Raw genomic sequence first — 24,679 nt, forward strand, 5'->3', positions numbered from 1 at the left:
ATCACTGGTGATTGATTATTGATTATCGAAGATTTCAGCCATTAGCACGCCTGTTATATAATCATTAACACTGTAAAGTGTGTTTAATGGAAGGGTTAATGTGTGTATCTGATGTGACTGAACAGTGTCTAGTTAGGGTTTTTGCAGTGACAAAGTGAACAAGAATATTTCTGTGTTGGGTCAAAAAGGGATGAACCCAACCCAGTGGGTTGTAATTTGACCTTACTGTATGTGGTGTTGTTTTAACCCATTGTAGTGTCAAATATAGACATTTTCTGCGTATATTTAACCCAGCGGCTCGGTTTGTTCAATTTTCTATAATAATCATATACAGCATATACGAAATCACACTGAAAGCTGCTTTCAGATGAATCCTTGCATGTTTACTTTCAAAATTTCTAAAACGACTTCAGGCCTAATCAATTATTTTGTAAGTGCTATTTCTTCCAGTTGCATTTGCATCTTTTATTTTTGAGTTCCAAAACACTGACATGTTTTGCACATATACAGTATAAAGTGCCATCTTTAATATACACTAGACACACATTGATATATGAACAGACAGACAGACAGTTGTGTTTTGAAATGACAGGAGTTTTTGTTCATATTTAGTATTGTGTGCATGTGTGTTGTGTATTGTGCGAGTTGTGTTGTGAGTGAAGCTCTGTTGTACACAGGCGATTGACTGAAGCTTTTAGACAGACCGTCTGTGTGCCATAATTGAGGTGACGTTATTTAAAAAGCACTCAGGTGGAGAGACAGACAGTGAGAGAGATATGAGCCACGCGAGATGTTTTATTACAGCGAGCAAAGACGATTGTGTTGAGCAGATGAGAGAAGAAAGACGCGTGTGCATTAACACACAAAAGGGCGAAAATTCATCCACACTTACACCCACAAACCCCATTCAAACGTTCAAAGCCCATTCAAATGCCCGTTTCTCAATATCCCAAATGAAAAATGTTGTTGCCCTGCTGAAGTTTAAAGCCACAAAAAATTTCTTACACAAAGTACAAACATGTCATCAGTAAACATCACTCCTCTACCATGTAACTGAGAAGATAAAGACTGCAAAAGTTCCTTTTAACATGACCATACGTCTCCAGTGTTGGTGAGATTCAGAACTTTCCCAGGATTCCGTTTGGTGAAGGTGTTCATTTAAAATCTCCTGGTAATTCATAGTTACTTATAAATTCATCCCATCAAATTTGGGTTTTGGACAATTTGCTTTCGCTTCAGTGACACTGGGTTTAGGGGCGGGGTTAGGGATGAGGTATTATTATAGTTTTCTTTTGTAATAATCATATGTTGTTGTATTATTCACTTTGTATGAATTCATGCAAATTAGCCAGATCATAACCATGTAAGAATGACTGTGAGATGAGTTTTCAAACAGGTCCAATCTGATTGTTTGACTTTATGCTTTTTCTGAGAGACATGTGCGTAGGTTTACATCTGCCAAATTACAATTTTTTTTATTAATGGGTTTAAGGTTTTTGCATTGAATCAATGACATACAGTATATTCAGAGTGGGTTTTTTTTGACACTTTTCACACTAAACTCATATCTAATTAGTTTTGCTCCATCTGATGATTAGGACTGAGTTTATGCCCATCATTTTGCAAGTGATGTATTCTGATCTGTTTGTTTTGCAATTAAATCTCAAATCTCACTTGTGTAGTGCACTTTCATAAGAAATCCATTTTATGTTTGATTTAACCACATTTTAAATGTCACATCACTTAACATGCAGACGAGACAGAGTCGGTCAGATGGGCTCTTGATTTCTAACTGACTGAATCTTTAGCAGGGCTTAGCTTCAGGGTCTGAGTTACTCTAGCTCTCTGCTTGTGGATGCCAAAATGTAGATATTGGGGCCAGTGAAAGCATCTTTATTATCTTTATTATTTTTGGTTTAAATTGAGATAAATGTGAATGCTAACAAAGATTTTCTCTAGAAATTAATAATTTCTGCCACCACAGAGAGAAACAGAGGAAGACCAGACACATTAAGCCTGGTTTCCATTAGAGATTTGCACAAAACTTTTGCGATATTTCCCACTGACTAACATTAATTTTCTCTTGCAATATGTCATTTCAAAAATCATGGCAATGGATGTTGGTAGATTTTTGTATTTCCAACCCACCGCACCCACGAGTCATTATTTTTAATTGAAGGAGACAGAGACGTGTTATCCAAGCATAAATGGCATGGAAAGCCACTTACTGTATGCTTGGGAGCGGCCATGAATGAGGTGTTTCTGGCAGGTAATAGTACACAAATTTACATCCTTATAGAATGATCATGTGACTTCTATGTACTGTATGTGAGGTGGCCTGTAAATGCGGAATGCAAAAAAATTGCCTGAAAAACCACCTTATGCGAGCGTGAATTTGGCATGTTTTCATTGGGTGTATTTTTAGTTTGCAATTTCAATTTGCGCAATTTGACCGGTAATGGAAACACAACTACTGAGACAGAGATAGATAGGATGAGACAGAGAGAGAGAGACTGAAACAGAGGGAGATAGAATGAGACAGAGAGAGATAGAATAAGACAGACAGAGATAGAATGAGACAGACAGAGAGAGACTGAGACAGATAGAGAGACAGAATGAGACAGAGAGAGATAGAATGAGACAGAGAGAGATAGATTTAGACAGACAGAGAGAGACTGAGACAGACAGAGAGAGACTGAGACAGACAGAGAGAGACTGAGACAGACAGAGAGATAAAATGAGACAGAGAGACAGAATGAGACAGAGAGAGATAGAATGAGACAGAGAGATAGGATGAGACAGACAGAGAGATAGAACACATAGAAAGATAGAATGAGACACATAGAAAGATAGAATGAGACAGATAGAGATACAATGAGACAGATAGAGAGAGACTGAGACAGAGAGAGAGAGAGATAGAATGAGACAGATAAAGAGAGACTGAGATAGAATGAGAAAAAGATAATGAGACTGGGAGAGAGAGAGATAGAATGAGACAGACAGAGAGAGACAGAATGAGACAAACAGAGAGAGAGAGACTGAGACAGATAGAGAAAGAGAGATAGAGAGACAGAATGAGACAGATAAAGAGAGACTGAGACTGATACAGATACTGAGAGATAGAATGAGACAGACAGAGAATGAAACAGAGAGAGATAGAATGAGGCAGACAGAGAGAGACAGAATGAGACAAACAGAGAGAGAGACTGAGACAGATAGAGAGATAGAGAAGGTAAGGCCAGGCAAGGCAAGGCAAGTTTATTTGTATAGCACATTTCATACACAGAGGCAGGGACGTGCACAGACATTTTGAGGGGCAGGGGCTCAAGTGAAATAAAGGGCACTTCTCATAATTATGTATATTTTTTTCTTTTTTTTAAACAAAAGTATATATATTAACGCAATTCTGACTTCCTTTTTTTAAAATATTATTAAAAACGTTAATTAATTTTATCTTCCTCAAACTCACACAATTGTTTAATTTTCAAAAGGTGTCTACAAAATAATCAGTTCACACAGACACCATGGTCTCCTTAGTATTCTAGGTTTATAGAGCAGCAAAGGAAGCCATTACACAATGTGCATGTTTTGAAAACATTAAATTACACATTAATTACAAATGTGTTAAAATGCTAAAAACAAAGTTGTGACTGCTGAGTTAGCGATACATGCCAATAAATGCTATATCATATGCTAGCGTTTAGCTGATTAGTTGTTAGTTGTTACTCAAAATGTATTTTTGTCTGATAAGGGCTCAAAATATAAGGTCTGTTTACTAATGTGAGCTTCTGGCATGAGCCTCAGAGCAGAGCTCAACATTATTATTCATGACCCTTTCAAATAGGGCAAAAATAGACCATTTAATTAAAATGTCAAATTCTAGGGTTGTAAATAGACATGTAAAAACGTTTCTGGATAATTTTTGCACTTAATAAAGCAACATTCCTTCTATGTAATTGTCAAAGAACAATTTAACATATTATGACAACACATCCTATGGCACCTTTAATCTTAGGTTTCATATTTATTAGTGTTACACATGTCAGAAACATCAAATATAGATTAGGCCTATTTTATTTGTATTTTATATTTTACTTTTTTGTGATGTCAGTGAAAATTCAGACTGAGCAAGTAAAATACTGAACCATCAGATTTCTTCCCAATCTACTCCAGCACTCCAGTATAACACATTATACTTATTTAACAGCCATTACAAAAAACGCAAACAAAAAAGCTTACTACTGCAGTTAGCAATTATTTTATTGTTTGTGCTTTCTTATTTTATGAGCAGTCTGTTTAAACTACATACACTACACTGTTACAAGTTTGCAACTCTTCAGGTAAATATGGGATTGCCATGGAAAACAATATCCCTGAATCGTTATGTGTAACAACGTGTTCCATATTTTGTGCATAAAACTGTTAATACAAGAATGCTTTGCTTTCATCCTCAAACACTTACCGATAGCCTGCCTGCATAATCATGCACATGATCGTTCAGGCTGAGCTTTGGCGCTTGAAGTGCGAATGATGCAGCACGAGTGTAGACAGACCAATCATAAAGCGAAGTAAGTTAGAGAGGCGGGACTAAGGAAAGGTAAAGCCAATCATATTAGCGATGTGAATTTTGGAGGCGGGACTCATCTGTTAACAGTTTGTGTGCCACAAATAGCGCTATTTTTCTATATAAGAGTTTAAATCTCATTTAAATTATTCCTGAATGAATTCATGTTAAATTAAAATAAGCAACAAGTAAAAAACACAAGAAACAGACAGACATCAGTTGTTATATGAATAAAGATCTTTTTTTTTTTAAAGCACCCCAGAAAAAAAGGGCACTTTCTCTCCAGGAATAAAAAGGGCAGGTGCTCAAGCCCCCTTTGATGTCTATGTGTGCACGTGCCTGCACAGAGGTCATTCAAAGTGCTTTACATAGAAATGAGAAAACAAGAAATCGAAGATACATGAATTTAAAATATCAATTAAAAGAAAATAAATGTGATTTTAATAAAAACTGTTTAAATGTGTGAAAAAGAATAAAACAGGAATAAAAGTATAAAACAGTTAAAAATAAGAATAGAAACATGAGAAATAAAAAGAATTAAAATAGTGCATATAAAATATAGTGCAATCAGTTTGGATGCAGCATAGCTCATTCAGTAAATGCATAGCTAAACAGATGTGTTTTGAGTCTGGATTTGAATGTGACTACTGTTGGAGCACATCAGAATGAGACAGATAAAGAGAGACTGAGACAGATAGAGATACTGAGAGATAGAATGAGACAGACAGAGAATGAGACAGAGAGAGAGATAGAATGAGGCGGACAGAGAGAGAAAGAGAGATAGAGACAGACAGAGAAAGACTGAGACAGATAGAGATAGAGAGACTGAGACAAAGAGAGACACAATGAGACTGACAGAGAATGAGACAGAGAGCGATAGAATGACAAAGATAAAATCAGAGATATAGAACGAGACAGATAGAATGAGACAGACAGAGAGAGACTGAGAAAGAGAGAGATATAGAAAGACTGAGACAACGAGAGATAAAATGAGACATACAGAGAGAGACTGAGACAGAGAAAGGCAGTAGATGTAGATTTAGCTTGCAGCACTGTTAATATAAGTGAGACCCCCCCCCCCCCACACACACACACACACACACACTAATATCCCTTTAGCTCTCAGACCTGATGTTTAATATCACAGTTCTGAATTACAGATTCCTGCTGTAACGAAGACGCGTTCACAGAGCCGTGAATCACAGCAGACCTAATGTCACGTTTCTTCATTATTAAACCTTATATGAGTCCACATTCAAGCTCTCTCAGACTCAGTGGACGGCAGTAAAGGGTTCAGCTCGGACCACTGAAGCAAATTCAAACACATATCTGAGCTGTGATTGGCTCCTGTGGAGAGAGGCTCTGCTCTCTGATGAATCTGTCTCAGAGATGTCTGAACATCTAAAACACCAGGACTGATGGACTCTTTTTTACTTTCATCCACTGCAACGGACATGAGTTGAATTTATAATGTAGGTTTATTTGAACTGTCACGTGATTGTTTGTGTAGTAAACATTTTGAAATTGAGAGTCAGGGCCACGAACTTCTGCAAATTCAATCTGTATGTCTTCTCAAAAGTCACTTTACATATGCTGTTAAAAGGCAATCTATGCGGGCCTCTCAGATTCAGAGCAAGTCAGGGTGATCCAGGCATGGGCTAAATGAAACAGTAATTTAAATTAATGAGTGCAAAATCAAGATATATTCAAATATAGTTCATTAAGACTCATGCATGCGTGGAGGTTATCTATAGAGATTCAAGGCTTCACTGTTTTTTTGACAGGTAGTCTTAAAACACACAGACAGAGTCGACCCTGCAGGGCCACGATACAGACGACTGTTTTTACATTCTTCTGCCAATGTGGCTTAATTAACCAGTGAACTACTCACTGAGATAACACTCGCTCTCTCTCTTTCTCTCTCTGGTCTGTCAGATTAAATAAAAGTTTAAGCATCTGTTTCTGAGGGACTAACTTTTATAGGAGTTGTGTTTGTGCTCCTCATGTGGAGTTCATTGACTGCTCAAATGTTCCTCATTTAGAGTTTAAGGGGTGTCATAAATATAAAAGTGAAATGATAATCCTGTCCTTTTTACTTAACGTTAAATGCAAACACAGTGGTTATGTCTTTACAAAACGTAAAGCTATGCAAGCAGATATTTAACTTCTTCAGCGGCTTTCACGCATCAGACAGAAACATCTGAAGTTGCTTTTGCTATCCATTTAATTTCACTGTTTAGGATAAAAGATCACATTTGTTATTTTCCTACAAGCTCTCGTTCTCTCTGTCGCATGTGTTTTTTTTTTTAATCTGCTGTGACTCTGCATCAGTTAAAAGTGGATTTGTAACAGCCGGCTGACTTTTATGGCTTTGTTTCTTTGATAGATGAATATTAGAAAAGCATTATGCACACCCCCCACACACAGACCACAGGAACATAAGAGAGCTCAGAGGTTAGAGAAATAACTATCATTCAATGTCTTTATCACTTTGTGTAATTACTCTAAGCATGGCTGTCTAATTCCTCTTTATTTGCCTGTAATCTCCCTCAGGAGAGGCTTTCTGGTTGAGATGAGTGGACGTTAATTCACTTCACTTCTCGTATGAAGTGGCAGGGTCACACACATGAGATCAGTGAGGGTCAGCTCGTATTATACACACTACAGACGGTCCACAGAACCCACGTGAGATGCTTTATAACGAATGTATCACAACCTGTGACACTTACACTGTACATTATAGAAAATGTTCATTTTTTTCACTTCATGCATAAACAAATGTAGTTTACTATCATACATACATGCCTGAGGATTTAACACACAAACCACAAGAAAAACGAAAACAAGAGAAACGTCGCGTTCTGTGTTTGTCACAGGTGTACATTTGTTACCCTGATTTTGTACAAATAATAACATTTATCTTTTGAATAAAACACAAGGGATGTTTGTCATGGAGAAATCTGTCACATGCAAGACTTTCTTAAGACTAATACAGCAAAAGAACTCAAGCACTACAAGAAGTCACGCCGACTCAAAGTATAAGCAATTAATTTTCAACCTTTCAACACAGATCTGGGCTCAGTTATATTGCTGCGTATGAAAGCCGATTCTTCTTTCACTGCTTCGCAACTTCTGCAATTAATTTAACCAAACGTCTTCACAGATTTCATCTAAAACTTGTTTTATAGATGACTTTTGGGGTGTGCTATCCATCTTTGTCTTTTGTAACTTTTTAAGAACTGTAAGAACATTTCTAACTGACCTTGAAAGATGCAAATCTAGTCAGTGAAATTCATTTTAAACACATTCATTTGTTTTATGGCGTTGTGTCTTTATAAAGAGCATATTTAATCTATATATATATATATATGTATGTGTTGAGATCAAAGTTACTGTATATTATCTATTGTGTGTGTGTGTGTGTGTGTGTGTGTCCCTGGTGAATGTGAACAGCTTTGATTTAGTAGAAACAATGGTGACACTAATGGAACATGAGAGACACATAGAACAGAGTTACAAAGGCACTTTACACACGCACACATGCACACGCGCAGTAAATGTGAAACAGTTTGTGATAAGCATTTCATTCAGTTTGTGTGCTGTTGTTGTTTTATTAACCCCTCATCTATTGGATGCTGCACAATACCGCAGGTACTTGACCTGTAAACATTAAATGCAGCTGAAGATGAGCTGTATTACTGATGTAAAATGAGCAGATCTGACTGCTGAAGGGCAGATTTACAGGTGTCTGAGTGTGTTTGTGTGAGACAGAGAGAGGTTAATGCTAGGAGACAGGTGTGATGTCTCACTTCTTGTTGCCAGGCTTTAGGATAAGCAGCCATTTCACAGACTAAAAAAGTTTCACTAAATAAAAATCTAAATCTAAGCGAGGACACACCGTAGATCTCTATTGCTTATACATAAAGCTAATTATAACGACTACAAACTAAAGCATGCTCGCGGCACGCTCCACCGGTTCAGCGGATCAGAACGGATGCAAATGGAGACTTTAATCTCCTGATTTCTCCGATTTTTCTCTTGAGGAAAGGCCCAATTAATAATAGTAAAATTAGTATGCAGAAACCATTTCAAAGCTTAACATTAATCACACTTATATATCAGAGCAATCTAATAAAGTTTTAAATTTGGAACAGTTTAAACATTTTAAACCTAACAATCCTTATATTAAATGTTTTGCTTGAAGGGTATATTGATGGGTTTTTCTTTAAAATGTCACTTTTCAAACAATTTACATCCAAACACTTTTAAATCTGTCTCTCGTCACTGTTCTAGTAATACAATCATTTAGGGGCCGTTTCCCGGACAGGGTTTATCCTAGTCCCATGTTTGAGCTGCCTTCATTTCTTATATTTTAACATACATCAGCGACATTATTTTGTCTCAATATGCATAGCAATAATGTTTTTTTTTGTAAGGTAAGCTTGTAGAAATTACTTAAAGGAACAGTATGTAGGATTGTGGCCAAAACTGGTATTGCAATCACAAAACGTGTGGCTAAAACTGGTACTGCAATCACACAGCTGGTGGCCAATATACCAAACGACAACATAAACATCAGTTGAGGGCTGCAACTCCACTTTTTAAATGACAATATCCTGGCCGGACCACTGTTGTGAGTGATATAAGTATTTGAAATGAAAATGATTTCTTAATGTCTAGTGACATTTCAGGGCTATTTAATGATTAATTGATATAAATGTCTTACATATTGTTCCTTTAAAGGTGCAGTGTGTAATTTTTAGAAAGATCTCTTCACAGAAATGCACAATAATATACAAAACTATATTATCAGGGGTGCATAAAGACCTTTTTATAATGAACCATTATGCTTTTATTACCTTAGAATGAGACGTTTTTATCTACATACACGAGGGTCTCCTTATGTGGAAGTCGCCATTTTGTGCCGCCATATTTCTACAGAAGCCCTTAATGGACAAACTTTTTTCCTATGTTTTTTCGGTGGCAGCTACCGTAGCTTCTCTATTCATTTCAAAAGTGAGGGGTGAGCAGTGGACTGAGCCGTTGGTTGCAATTTGCAACCTCACCACTAAATGCCGCTTAAATTTACACACTGCCCCTTTAAAAGTCCTAATATTACTAAAGCCTAATCCTGGATTAAATGGACACTCCATTTTTTTAATATGCAAATTTTCCAGCTCCCCTAGAGTTAAACATTACATTTTTACCGTATTGGAATCCATTAAGTCGATCTCCGGGTCTGGCGGTACCACTTTTAGCATAGCTTAGCATAATCCATTGAATCTGTTTAGACCAGTGTTTCTCAACCCTGATCCTCAAGGACCCCCTTCCAGAAAGTTTTAGATGTCTCCTTATTTAAAACACCTGTACCAACTCATCAGCCTCCTTCCAGAATGTCACCCTAACAAGCTAATGATTTAAATCAGGTGTGTTAATTAAGGAGACATCTAAAACATTCTGGAAGGGGGTCCTCGAGGACCAAGATTGAGAAACATTGGTTTAGACCATTAGCATCACGCTCAAAAAATAACCAAAAAGTTTCAATATTTTTCCTATTTAAAACTTGACTTGACGTGGCTGCAGGAGGCGCAATGATATTACGCAGTGCCCAAAAATAGTCCCCAGCTATTTAAAGTTGCCTAGCTGGGGACTATTTTCAGGTGCTACGTAATATCATTGCGCCTCCTGCAGGCATGTTACGGCAGCAAAATACTTGATTATTACGCAATAATGAGAGTATAGTTCCTAGACATATCGACCTAGAAAATCGCAGCTTTTAATTTTCCATCGGTCTAAGTACACGATGTAACTACAGAAGAGTCAAGTTTTACATAGGAAAAATATTGAAACTCTTTGGTTGTTTTTAGTGCGATGCTAATGGTCTAATCAGATTCAATGGATTATGCTAAGCAATGCTAAAAGTGGTACCGCCAGACCCGGAGATCAGCTGAATGGATTCCAAAACTGTAAAAATCAAATGTTTAACTAGGGGAGATGGAAAATGAGCATGTTTTCAAAAAAGTGGAGTGTCCCTTTAATCAAAACCTCATCCGTCCCTTATAGTTCAGAACTGTGTTTACTTTGATCGGAAATGAATGCAGATGTTTCCTCATTGACAAGACATACTGTACAGCACACACACATTACTGCACTGACATTATTCAGCAGTCACCCAACAAATGGATCTCTGAATAACAGAATCACTTAACAGAGGAAGAAATGTGTGCGTGTGTTCCTATAGCATTCCCAAAATGCCTTGGCTACTTCTTCAAATATTAATACGTGAATGAGTAGCCTGTAGAGATGAATGGCAAATGGCTGGATGTGTGCACAGCTGCTTCTTTATTACCGCTGTGGAGGAAGTTCGGTTTTCTATCTGAGACCAATTTCTGTCTCCGTTCAGCAGCACAGAATGATGCAACCTGCACCCAAGACCACAGCGTGGATCTGAACACCGGCTCCAGGATAAACATTTACATACATATTCACCCAGACAGTGAAAATTCTGTCAGTGTGTACGTCATTCAAAACCTAATTTTCAGTGAAGTATGACCTCAATTTGAGTTCGCTTCTCATGCGCAGCTATCACACATGCTTCAGAAGACATACGGAGCAATTATGGCACCGTTATGGTGATTTTTGTAACCTGACAATGCCAAACATCTTTCAACATTTGTTCTACACGTCACAAGCGTTTGAAGCACGAGGGTGAATAAACTATTTTAATTTTATTCCTTTAACCTTCAAACAACCAAACTAACCTAAAACTTGTGACCTGAATATAAATAACTAGGTTTAAAAGAGCTAGAAGACCCAGTGCTGTGTTATTACTCTTCACAAATACACATCCATTTGGAGACATTTAGAGGTGAAGTTGTGTCTAAATGAGGGATTTTAAAGCAATTCAGAAGGAGCATCTCTCTCTCCCTCTCTAAACATGTGTGTGTTTATGGAGTGTTGTTTATTTGTGTTTTGCTTTCTTATGGCAGACATCGATCAGGCTCTTCTCTAATCCGCTGCACTGTTTACTGCTGCTAAAAGGCAAGAATTAAGCTGCACTTGAACACGTCACAGAGAGAAAGAGAGAGACTCCAGAGACACATTGATGGAGCATGTGGATCATCCGCAGGTTTGCACGACTTCTCCCCAGGGCTCCATTCACACAGAGAGACATTAGTGTGTGTGTGTATGTGAGCGGCCCACTCCTAAACCTTACACAGACCCATGCAGAAGAGATAGAAGTGAATATTATTAAACCTATTTGTTATACAAGAAACGCAGTTAACTGCAGTCAAATGCAAGACTTTTTCCTTTTCTGAATACAATTGCATGATACTCAGATGATGTCCGTGGTTGTAAGGGTGTTGATACAGGAGCGTGGTTACTATAGACGGTTTCATTAAACGTGGTTGAACTTCAGATCACTATTTGTTCAATGGTCTGGCTAGTGGCTAAACTAAACTTGAGAACAAATACCTCGTCAAAAATAACAAATGTTTTGGTTTCCTTAAAATGAGGAAAGACGGCGACCCCTGCTATGGGAAGGGAGGTTTGGCAGCCGATCTGTAGTTAAAGGGGACATAAAGGAGACTTTTTCCATGTTTAAGTGCTATAATTGGGTCCCCAGTGCTTCTATCATCCAAGAAAATGTGAAAAAGATCAACCCAGTAACTTAGTTTTGATAAACCATTCTTTGCAAGCATGTGAAAAAATAGGTCATTGAAATTTGGCTCCCCTTTGATGTCAGAAGGGGATAATACATCCCCTTAATCTGCACAATCCCACCAAACCACTGCCATTTAGGGTGCACTCACATTATCCAAACCAAACCATGCCCCAGCGCGATTGTCACCCCTCCTCACTCCCCCAGGTGCACGCACTCACACTGTACTTTTTATCGATCCGAGTCCGGGCGCGCTTTCGTCATTATGATGCGATTGTTTTGAAAAAAAGCAGGAAGTAAAGCTCTCTCTTAACACTGGAACCCACCGTAATGATAAGCCTGTGTTTTTTATTCGGAGTCATTTGGTGCGCGATTACAGACAGCCCTCTCACATGTCATCATATTGCTTAGTTGATCTGTCACGTGTGCAGCTCAGACATTCACGTAACCCCGCTGCTTGCATCAAAAGGTTTTTACGGAGGCAGATGAAGGTGAGTGGTCGCGCAACTGACGTCTTCACCTTTTGAATCGTCCTCAGGCGCAATTGCGCTCACACCACAGCCTTTCGCGCCTGAGCCCAAGTGAACCGCGCTCCGGCCCACCTCTGCAACCCGGCCGCGGCGTGATTAACCAATCCGCGCCCAGGCCCGGAACAGAGCGATCACACTAGTCAAACAAACCAGGATTTGGGGGTCAAACGTGCCCGAGCACGGTTTGGTTTGGATAGTGTGAGTGTGCCCTTAGTGCAGAGATCAGCTCATTTGCATTTTAAAGGACACACCCCAAAACGGCACATTTTTGCTCACACAAAGTGGCAATTTTAACATGCTATAATAAATTATCTATATGATATTTTGAGCTAAAACCAAAGTTTTATTTGATATCTTAAAAAAAGTCTTGTGAAATGTCCCCATTAACATTATATAGTATACATTTTACACAGTAACTTTAGCTCAGTGTAGTTTTTGATACGCTTTAGCTACAATTTGAACTAAGGTAATCTATGTGTAGTTTATTTTGCTTGTTTTCAGAATTAAACTACTCTAAAGGGGGTCGCACTGCGTCGAGTCGTGTCTAGGACAACTCAGGGTATCGTAAACCGGAAGTGCACATTAAATAGCTCGAGCTTCGTCAGATAGCGTCTACTTCAAAATGCAAAATATACGTTAGCAGTCAATGTTAATCGTTAATGATTTGGGACAAATATGATGTTATTTAATGTTAAACTATGTGAGTGGCGCGATAGGGATTTGAGCAACTTCCTGAGTTGTATCTGGTGTGTGTATACTCATAGAAAGCAATGTGTTCGATTTTTTTAGAACAGTGCGGCACTGCAAGGCGCTGAGCTGCGCGTCCAGTGTGCGACCCCGTTAAACGGACACTTCACCCATTTGCATTAAGCTTTGTATAGTTAGAACCCCAGTCATGTTTTTGAATGGTCATGCATCATTTCCTCTGTTGCCGCTGAGACAGAAGAAATACAGATTTCAGTGTTGCACTTCCTTCCTTCAATGATGTAAAAATCATTATGTTGCATCATTGAAAGAAGGAAGTCCAATATCTTTGTTGAGGAGGTTTGAGTACAAACACCCCTTTTCTCAGTCAAATAGGCACCAAATTCTAAATGTATGTTTCATTTCGACTACAAATATGATACACTTTTAATAAAGATTAATGTTTTTATGGGTGAAATGCTCCTTTAAAAGGACTCTGTTGTTATTGATTCTTCGCAGAATTTACCAGAAGTTATGTTTGTTCCACGAAAGCCGCATGTTTATGTTGTAACTGCTGAAATGGTCTATATGCAACTGATAAGAAGTCTTAAGATGTCCCAAGTCAAAAAAGCAGACTCTACGATATTCAGTTTTGTTCGATTTTTTTTACTCACTTTATTGTCTATATAGGGCAATAAAATCATGCATATAGTGCAAACAGTGCAGGACCAAACTAATACTTTAGATTAGAGGTTTGTTTAAATCCCTAACCTTATCCCTAAGTTTGAATCCCTAAGCCTTAGCAAACAACACCACTGTTTATGTGTGTATGTGACACCGTCTCACACTCAGACACAACCCCACACATGGGTTACTTACAGCCATAACAGGTCCCAAATTCCTTTCATGATTTCTATTAGTCCTGATCTCCAACTGATCCCTTAGCACCCGGTGAGAGTGACAGACGGTTGACAGACAGTCCGTTTAAACTGAGACAATCACACAATCATTCTGCCTGTCTTTTCCTCTCTGTCTCTCGTATTCCTACATTCTGGATTTCTCAGGCTGCAGACAAAGCTATCGCTGTGAGAGGAACAGCACTGATTGTACGCAGGCATTGTGTGCTTCGTCTTTACTAAATGAGAGGCGCCGAGCTGTTAAAACAGAGGCTCTTCTATTAGCAGCTGTCAATTAAAGCCTGCGATCGGACGGCGGCTGTACAGACGTCCGTATCCTTCACACAGACACCGTCAGCCTCGGCTCGACAGCGTGGGCTAAATTGGCAACGTGAAATAATGCAGATATGCGGTGGAGAATCAAAAACCACGGGCGCTAATTAAACACAGAGATCAAACTAACAACTTTGTCTCTTACTCATCAAACTCTCAAACACTTCTTTTCCCCGCTCATTAAACAAATACAACACAACATCATTAATGAAAAACACAATGTCTTTCTATCACTGCCGGCACTTACATGCTACGCATGTTTGAACACACATTTAACAGAGAGACTACATCAAGTCAATTTATTGACATGATGTGGATAGAGAATGAGTTCAGTATACGACTGCAGACACTGAGCATTTATCAACCAGACATAAAACCACACACACAATGATTTTACATAGACAAATAGAAAGAGTGCTTCTCCAGTAGATGTCAGTATAATCTTCACATCTTAAAGCACTCTGCAATCCATGTCAGGTGCATTCATGCTTAAAAACCCCATCAAATGCAAACAGACACACAACTTCACACACAACACAGTGGTTGTATCGTGCTTCAGTGTTTTAGATATATCACTGTAGTGAAATATAGTGCAATACTGAATAATTATCAAATTCACGTTATCATGATACTTAAGTGGTACTGGGAAGTCCAATTGGTTTGGTAGTTTCCAAATGTATACGTTCCTGTTTCCATGTCATTTTCTACTATAATTATATGGTAATAGCAGGGTGTTTTTGGAAGAGACCTCCAACACCTGAATAAACACACTGAACACATTAGTCTCATTTCAGAGCTGCTTTGATCCTGACGCTATAAACTCTAATCTGATGTTAGGCTTTGTGAAAATTGTTTTGGACACGGTACCATGGTAATTCCATGGGTAATGGATGATACTCTTTGAAGTACGTTGTTGTATGTAAATAGAATTGCATATGAATGTGGTAATCATGATATATCAAAGTTCTTCACAATGTTTTGGACTTTATCATGCTAATTATATTGTATTCTTTGAAACACATTATAGTATAATAAAATCACAACGGTATATGAATACAGCAATAATCCAGTACCACGGTATTACCCTCTGATACCATTAGTATACCATGGTACCGCCACAGTACTCTAGTGTAAGGGGATTAGCGTTACACATCAGGCGCAGCCGTACATTTTTCGCCAAAAGGTTTTCATGCTTTAGTGTCGACACAAATCTCCGGGGACGCGCTGCGCAGTCATGGCACGTTTGAGCACGAAGCTCAAATCCCGTTTAATCCAGAAGCGTTGGAGCGCGTTAACGCGCGGCTCGCCGATCGCATCGACCCACCCGGGATGTAAACGCGCTGTCCATGGTACTGAAACCCACTCAACATAAACCACGAATCGTGGTACTCATTCATTTTAAATATTAGGCTACTTTGGGCGTAAACATCACATGATTCTTATTTGCTTTAAGTAAAAAAGCGGCATTTTAGCAGTGCAGTGTGTTGCATAAACGCATTTATGCGTGTGTGTTAAACCGTTATACATGTCTTACGCGTCCCCCCCTCGCATGTAAAGTGAAGTGTGTTGATGAGATGTGAGAATGATGCTGGAAAGGGTCCTCCTGCGTCTCCTCCCCTCCCTCCTGTTCTCCAGTCCTCACCTCCACTCCTCATTTCCCGTTCACCCACGAGAAGAGCTCCAGCCGTCCAGCATCATGTCCTCAGACGTCCAGCTGCGTGACCAAACGGACCCACAGACCACCTGCGACCCGGAGAGCGAAGACCCCGAGAGCGACTGAGAGCAGGTAGGTGAGAGTCTCCACAGAACTGCGCGCGCTTTTCTTGTGGTAACACTTGTCTGCTGCAATTTACTTATTCACTTTGCCAATGTTTAAGAACATTCATTACAACACGGAGAAGCCGAACCGATCTGATGTTTTCATGAGACCAGACGAAAGAACGCGCAACAAGAAAATTACAAATAGCCTACCCAAGATTTCTCAAACAATCCATACTGCCTTCAAAACTTTAAACTTTGAAACAATTCAAAATGATTAGTTTAAACCTGTTTTGTCACCACGTCGGGTAGTTTTAGTTTATCTCACTTTGCTGGGTTAATATCTACACAGTCAGTCGGTTCATCCCAGGTATTTTGGAGTGTGTAATGTTCTACTGAACCAAAAATCGATGTTACCCAGCAGGTTTAATCTCTCCATTGCTTTGATTGAACTGTTTTGAGACCCCCTTACATGCTTTATAACATAATCAATCCTGAAACCCACTTCAGGACCTTTTAGGATTTTATCAGTAAAGCTTTTACATCCTAAGCGAAAACCGTCTCAATCATCCCGTTTGCGCACCGACTGAAATCCGCCGGGACTCACGCACAAATCAATTAAAATTGTTCTGGATTTGGCTTCATTCAGTCTCTCGCAGTCTGTCTTCTATATTGTTTTTGAAACTTACAACAAGGGTATTAAAGGACATGAATTGCGTAATTGCGTTAATTAAGTTTTTACGCAGACAAATTAAAACCTAAAGGGACTTTAACACGACATATTTCAAACCCACAATCACTGGACAGATTAATTATGTAACTGGTACACAATCTAAATGGTCCGTTATATATCTGCTCTGAATAATCCAGGGAAAGACTGTACGGGTGCGTGCGTTCGTCGGTAAAACTGATTCACATCTCCAGCTGATGTGATGAACAAACCTCAATGATCATCTGATGCTTGATTTGCACTCAGTTTCACAGCATTCAAAAACCTCGTTTATTATCCCCTAAATCCTTGTGATATAAAAAAAACACGGAGCATTAATATCGATCAATCCTCGCAAACGTTTTTGTTGCATTACGCAGAGCAATGCCATTTTACGCATAGGAGAGTTAATTGTCTAATGCGCATTTTAGTTTTCTTTACTGAATAAAGGTAGAAATAAAGGTCATGAAGTTCTGATAAAATCAGGTTCTACAGCTGGCTGGCTGTTTGCTTTCGTTTCCAAAATAAATCTCAATTTTCAGTATGGTTAATTTATGAATAAAATAGAGACGATCGCGCAAAACCAGAAGCTTTATGACCCCGACTTGACCGCAAAAGACACTAATTAGTCCTAATGTTTTAAGACCCATATGCAGATGACAAGACACTTCTAAAAAACGAATAATACACTGATTATCAGACGATTATCAGGGTTTTTGAACACATTCCTCAAATATCCGTATATGGTTTAATTGTAATTAATTGAAAATGTAATTTTTGCATCTGTAATCGTATGTGTTGGGAGCTTTCTAATACAAAACAGATTTTCTCCTCTATTGCTCCATTCATGGATCAGAACACGCGAGTGAAATTGATCAGATTTCTGATCTCATTGAGAATCAAAGCGCGTCGCGACGCGTCGGTCGTTCCCGTTTTCGATCTCAACCTTAATTTGCTATTTTTAAATCTTAATGATTCCTGTAAGATTCACTAACGACGGATGATCATTTAAGTATCGATTCCACGGGCACTCATAAGATGATTGATTATTGCACAAATCGATTATAAGTGGATTGGGCGCTGATCAAGTGCTCTGCTATTTCAGTCTGCATGCCGTGGATGGGACAGATGCGCATCAGATTAAACGCGTAACGAGGCGCAGGTCTTGGACTGAAACTAATCAGCACGCGTAACACTCGCTGGTCTGGGAAAATTGCTTGTGCACGTTTAAAATGAGGTTTGATTGACAACGAGGAGGTTTGCTTTTTCACCAGCTGCCCGGTTTGTTCTGGTGCGTTAGAGCGCGGCTTAAAGGGTAGATGCAGAGCAGTGCGCGCACGGAGATGCCCACTGATGCGCACAGTGGCACAGGTAAGGTGTGAACGCCTGGCTAACACACCTAAGAGCTCTTGAACTCAAAACTGAAGTTCTGATAGCTTTGAGGTTATCGATGTTAGTGCTTCTAAAGTTGCCATGTCTGATCTAATGATTTATGAGCTGTTTCAGGTGATCGGTCATAAGTGGTCAGCTCTAAATACTGGTGAAGACAGTTTTCTGTGGTGATCAAAAGTTTTTTGTGACCATGGTGCATTTGTAGTGTAATAACAAGCAAGCCTGAATTGTCCCAGATAGCAATGAAGTACATGGCTGTCAATTGACCGTTGTACACATAACAAAGTGAAAGTTAAACTTTAGTTTTCGTTGGGGAACCCCTTCAAATGACCCTGTTTTTATATAAAATGCATCAACAAAAGGCGGCAAATTATTTTCGGTGTTTACCTGCAGGTAATATTCTGCTTCAGGAGTGCTGTGCGGTCTAATCTTCATCATTACGCACTTTCTCATTCTATACGTCTATTTTAAGTGTCTTTCTCTGCTTGGGTGACAGTAATGTTAAGCTGGTGAAAGAAAGACATAATTATCTCTTCTGTACACACATCAACACACAATAACAAGCAGCAGCCGCAGCAAGACTGAATGAATGTGCGTGTGACCTTTTCCAAACAGTGTCTGTATTTTCTAAACCAGGCCGACAGTCTTTCAGGAGGTGATGGAACCTTCCGGCTCAAAGAAAAAGTATAAAGCGTGGGGCCGGTCCCACTGACCTCTGACCTCAGTGTGTGTCATGACCGGGTTTTGTGTTTAGCAGTTCAGTGAAACTGTTTAATGTCAGCCATTCAGAGTTTAATGTCAGTGCGAGGGTGGATTGCTCACAGTGGACACAAGTTTTCAAAAGTTTACAGCTTGCCAAAGTTTTAGTGGAGTGGAAGAGTTGGAGTTTATAATAAGATGGTGAATATGGATTATGGGAATGGAGTTGTAATGTGTAATTTTCTGGTAGAAGAACTAACAGGACCACTGAGACCAGCTCAGAATTAGATTGATGGACAACATCTCTCAAAGCATGCACACACACTTGCACGCATGCATACACACACCAGAATGTTTAACAGCTTTCCAAGCCATTTATCAGAGTAAGTGAATGCATATCTCTGAGAACTGAACATGATGTGAACAATATGAAATAAGAAAGTGAAGAGACATAGAGCGTATGATTTGAATATAACCATCTGGTGGATTTCAAAGTCATCGACTGATTTCTGCCTGTCCTTGACAGTGTGAGTGTGGGGCCGTGTGTGAGAGGTTAACTGAAGAAGTGCTTGTCCTTATTTATTATAATAACAAGAAAAGAATCACAATCGCTCAGACGAACTAAACAGTTACAATCTCACAAACACTCAACCTTACTGAATATCTCCTGCATCTCATCACAATCTGTTTCTCACAGCAGGTGTCATAACCTCTGTCATTTGTCTCTCTCTATTGCTCTCTGTGACTGTCTCTTTGTGGAAAATACATGCAAATTTGCTTCAGGTTACTCCTGTGTGTACTGTATATGCATGCAATGTTGTGTAATATTACAATACTTATGTAACATACTGTGTAAAAATGTAACAATATCCCATTTCGTGTATTTATAATTAGATTAAGTCTAAATTTTCTAAACACGAGGATTAGTAAATGGATTAAACTGATAACATAATCATCACTAGTGGTGGATTCTGATGTAAGCGAGCATCTGTGTTTGGGTTGGCAGGATTACATGACAGGAGTGACTTTGTGTCTGATTTTACCTTAGGACAGCCACTGACCGTCACTTGTTCACCTTCACAGTGTTGTTTCTGGATCAGGGTTCATCTTCAGTCAGTTGCCAGATTTCAATCTCCCGTCTATATGAATATCATTCTGGAAGTCCTACAGGAATAAAGGGAAATTACACACAGTTATTTCCCCAAGAGCTGCGTGACCCTTACTACCAACACAAGCAAAACACACACAAACACACACACATGAACTTTATGACATTAAGAGAAGGGATACACACGACTCTTCGCCCTCATGGGCAGCTGTCTTAAACGGCACACGCTGAGGCCCTGTATGTGTGTGTGCGAGCGTGCAGTCGGCCTGTTGACACACTCGGCTGATCTTCATCTCTCCGGGTGTGCGACGCGGCATGTTTGAGGCATTTTTCTACATTTCACATCTGATATTCTTTGTGCAGAACTCTAGAGGCACAAACGCTGTCAGACACAAGCTGAACTGACAGAAGAGAGGAAACTGTGTGTGTGTGTGTGTGTGTGTGAGAGAGAGAAAGAGAGAGAGCCTAAAGGTTGTTCAGAGCATCAGTAAAACCGCAAAGGGCCCCTGGACAAACCCGGTCAACTTCGCCTTTCTCCGCATACATTTACAACCGAGTTTATAATTGGGGATGCAGAGTTGCAGAATAGGGGAAAGGCATGAGACAGCTACTAATATGTGAATAAATTTATGTTTCATTTTTATTTAGACAGAAACAAACCTTACACAAGTAGGGGAGAGCGGTGCACTTTTCGGCTTTGACTCTATCATTCAAAAAATAATTAAGTTGAATGAGTCATATCAGATAGGATAATTTTTTCAATCAACACACACATCTTTGCGACAAATAAACACTTATGCGTGACCTACCGCTATCGTACAATTACACCGAAAGTGAGTGCATATGTTACAACCTACCCCATAGGTGGGGTTCATTGTAACAGACAGAGGGTTTGTTGTAACACCTGCTACAAAATGTAGTTTAAACACAAATTATTTAATCAAATTATTTCTATATACTAAAGGTGGATATTGTTTATATATCTGCCTACAATATCCACACATTCATCCATTCATGATCCTTCATCTAACCATCCAACCATAAAGACTAAAAAATATCATATTTGTCAGTTATTTCCCCTGATATTGTATTAACAGTTATTATTTTGATGAATAGTGTTTAGTATTTATTTAGTGTTTTTCATTATCATTATACCTAGGCTTAATGTTACAACTAACCGTAAAAAAAGTTCAATCCCAGCTATCAGTTACTAGGAGTTGCTGACATGTTTCAAAATTGAGTTATGTTTTAGGTAACAACACCGTGATTAAAAAAATATAAGGTTTGGTTTTGGTGACTCAGAAATCAATTTACTTCCATGCCTCCAAAACACTCTTTGTTTAATATCTTAACCAAAACACATCAAAACATTTCACAAATTCACAGGAGATCATCTTCTGACAGTAAGAGAAAAAGACCCAAAGCACAGATTGCTCAGCCCTGTATAAATATGTAAAGTAGCTGCGTTACAATTAACCCTGTGTTTGTGTATCTCACCCCTACATACAGTAAATGGAAAAGTTTGTTCAACACATTTTAAGCGTGCAAATAGTTAACATGAGCGTTAACGTTACTATAAAAATCTGTAGATGCAGGTCAGATAAGCAGATATCAGAAAAAAAAAGATTTAGAGACAAATTCAAAAGGAACTAAATCAGATCTGATCTCAGGTGTGTTTCTGTTGTGTACACGTGTACAATAAGATCTGACATCAGTAAAATCTGATAGTGTAAATTTGGTCTGTCTCTTGTTTGCTTTTTTCTTTATTTGTAAAAACACCACAGGCAGCTGTAGTCCTATATGAAAACTAATATATATATATATATATATATATATATACAGTGAGAAATAAGTATTTGAACACACTGCTATTTTGGAAGTTCTCCCACTTAGAAATCATGGAGGGGTCTGAAATTGTCATCGTAGTTGCATGTCCACTGTGAGACACAAAATAAATAAAAAAATCTAGAAATCACAATGATTTTTTAATTATTTATTTGTATGATACAGCTGCAAATAAGTATTTGAACACCTGAGAAAATCAATGTTAATATTTGGTACAGTAGCCTTTGTTTGCAAATACAGAGGTCAAACGTTTCCTGTAGTTTTTCACCAGGTATGCACAGACTGAAGGAGGGATTTTGTCCCACTCCTCCACACAGATCTTCTCTAGATCAGTCAGGTTTCTGGCCTGCCGCTGAGAAACACGGAGTTTGAGGCTTAGGTCTGGAAACTGGCTAGGCCACGCCAGAACCTTGATATGCTTCTTACAGAGACACTCCTTGGTTATCCTGGCTGTGTGCTTCGGGTCATTGTCATGTTGGAAGACCCAGCCTCGACCCATCTTCAATGCTCTAACTGAGGGAAGGAGGTTGTTACCCAAAATCTCACAATATATGGCCCTGGTCATCCTCTCCTTAATACAGTGCAGTCGCCCTGTCCCATGTGCAGAAAAACACCCTCAAAGCATGATGCTACCACCCCCATGCTTCACAGTAGGGATGGTGTTCTTGGGATGGTACTCATCATTCTTCTTCCTCCAAACACGTTTAGTGGATTTATGACCAAAAAGTTCTATTTTGGTCTCATCTGACCACATGACTTTCTCCCATGGCTCCTCTGGATCATCCAAATGGTCACTGGCAAACTTAAGACGGGCCTGGATATGTGCTGGTTTAAGCAGGGGAACCTTTCGTGCCATGCATGATTTCAAACCATGACGTCTTAGTGTATTACCAAAAGTAACCTTGGAAATGGTGGTCCCAGCTCTTTTCAGGTCATTGACCAGCTCCTCCTGTGTAGTTCTGGGCTGATTTCTCACCTTTCTTAGGATCACTGAGACCCCACGAGGTGAGATCTTGCATGGAGCCCCAGTCCGAAGGAGATTGACAGTCGTGTTTAGCTTCTTCCATTTTCTAATGATTGCCCAACAGTGGACCTTTTTTCACCAAGCTGCTTGGCAATTTCCCCGTAGCCCTTTCCAGCCTTGTGGAGGTGTACAATTTTGTCTCTAGTGTCTTTGGACAACTCTTTGGTCTTGGCCATGTTAGTAGTTGGATTCTTACTGATTGTATGGGGTGGAAAGGTGTCTTTACGCAGCTAAATACATCAAACAGGTGAATCTAATTTAGGGATAATAAATGGGGTGTAGGTGGACATTTTAAAGGCAAGACTAACAGGTCTTTGAGGGTCAGAATTCTAGCTAATTGACAGGTGTTCAAATACTTATTTGCAGCTGTATCATACAAATAAATAGTTAAAGGGATAGTTCGGCCAAAAATGATATTAAACCCATGATTTACTCACCCCCAAGCTGTCCGAGTTGCATATGTCCATCGTTTTTCAGGCAAAAACATTTTTCGGATATTTTATAAAATGTTTTAGATCTTTCAGTTGATTAAATGTAATGTTACGGGGTCCACCCATAGTCCACGACATTCAAGTCCAAAAAAGTGCGTCCATCCTTCACAAATTAAATCCAAAGGCTCCAGGATGATAAACAAAGGTCTTCTGAGGGTAATCCGCGCGGTGTTGTTGTAAAAATATCCATATTTAAAACTTTATTAACGAAAATAAATACCTTCCGGTAGCGCCGCCATCTTAGACTCCTCTGTATTCAGGAGAGAGTATTCGCGTAGTGTACGCACTTTTCTTAGTGACACATGACAAATTCGGAGGGCGGGGGCACAGAGCAGCAGCAGAGTAGCCTCCGTAGGCTGCGTATAAGCTCTCATCCTGAATGCGGACGCGACTAAGATGGCGGCACTACCGGAAGGTATTTATTTTCGTTAATAAAGTTTTAAATATGGATATTTCTACAACAACACCGCGCGGATTACCCTCAGAAGACCTTTGTTTATCATCCTGGAGCCGTTTGGATTTAATTTGTGAAGGATGGACGCACTTTTTTTGGACTTCTGAGGTCGTGGACTATGAGTGGACCCCGTAATATTACACCCTGAAGCTATTTTGGGGATTTTCGCCTGGATTTGGCCTACCCAATTTCAAAGCATCCCATACATGCAGAGGTTTACATACAAAAGTTTGGTATCATTTTACAGGTAACCCTTTGAAATTACATAAAACACTGTTGAAAGTGCTAAACATGGTTGTATGTGATATCAGTCCTCTAATAAACACAAAAATAAATAGGCGCTTTTTGAGGTTTTTTTTTCTAAAGTTTTTATTTGAAAGTATATAACTCTGGCCCTGGGTATCTCAGGTCCCTGCAGACAGTTTTGTTTGATTCCAGCAATTGTCAGCTTACAGAGGAAAAAGGAATTTTTTCTCTATCATAATCTATGCAAAAGTTATTTTACTCCAACTGATGGAGGAATAATACG

At 39.1% G+C, this 24,679-nt stretch overlaps 1 protein-coding gene across 1 annotated transcript in view; it reads left to right on the forward strand.

Annotated features, from left to right (window-relative positions):
• The first annotated feature begins 16,110 nt into the window (after positions 1-16,110).
• chrm2a (cholinergic receptor, muscarinic 2a) overlaps positions 16,111-24,679 on the forward strand; it is an 81,026-nt gene continuing 72,457 nt past the window's right edge. The window contains exon 1 of the mRNA XM_065273418.2: positions 16,111-16,456. The gene's annotated coding sequence lies outside the window, so the exon portion shown is untranslated. The remainder of the gene's footprint in view (positions 16,457-24,679) is intronic.

Source organism: Paramisgurnus dabryanus, chromosome 1 (assembly GCF_030506205.2).
Source record: "Paramisgurnus dabryanus chromosome 1, PD_genome_1.1, whole genome shotgun sequence".
NCBI classification, from domain to species: Eukaryota; Metazoa; Chordata; class Actinopteri; order Cypriniformes; family Cobitidae; genus Paramisgurnus; species Paramisgurnus dabryanus.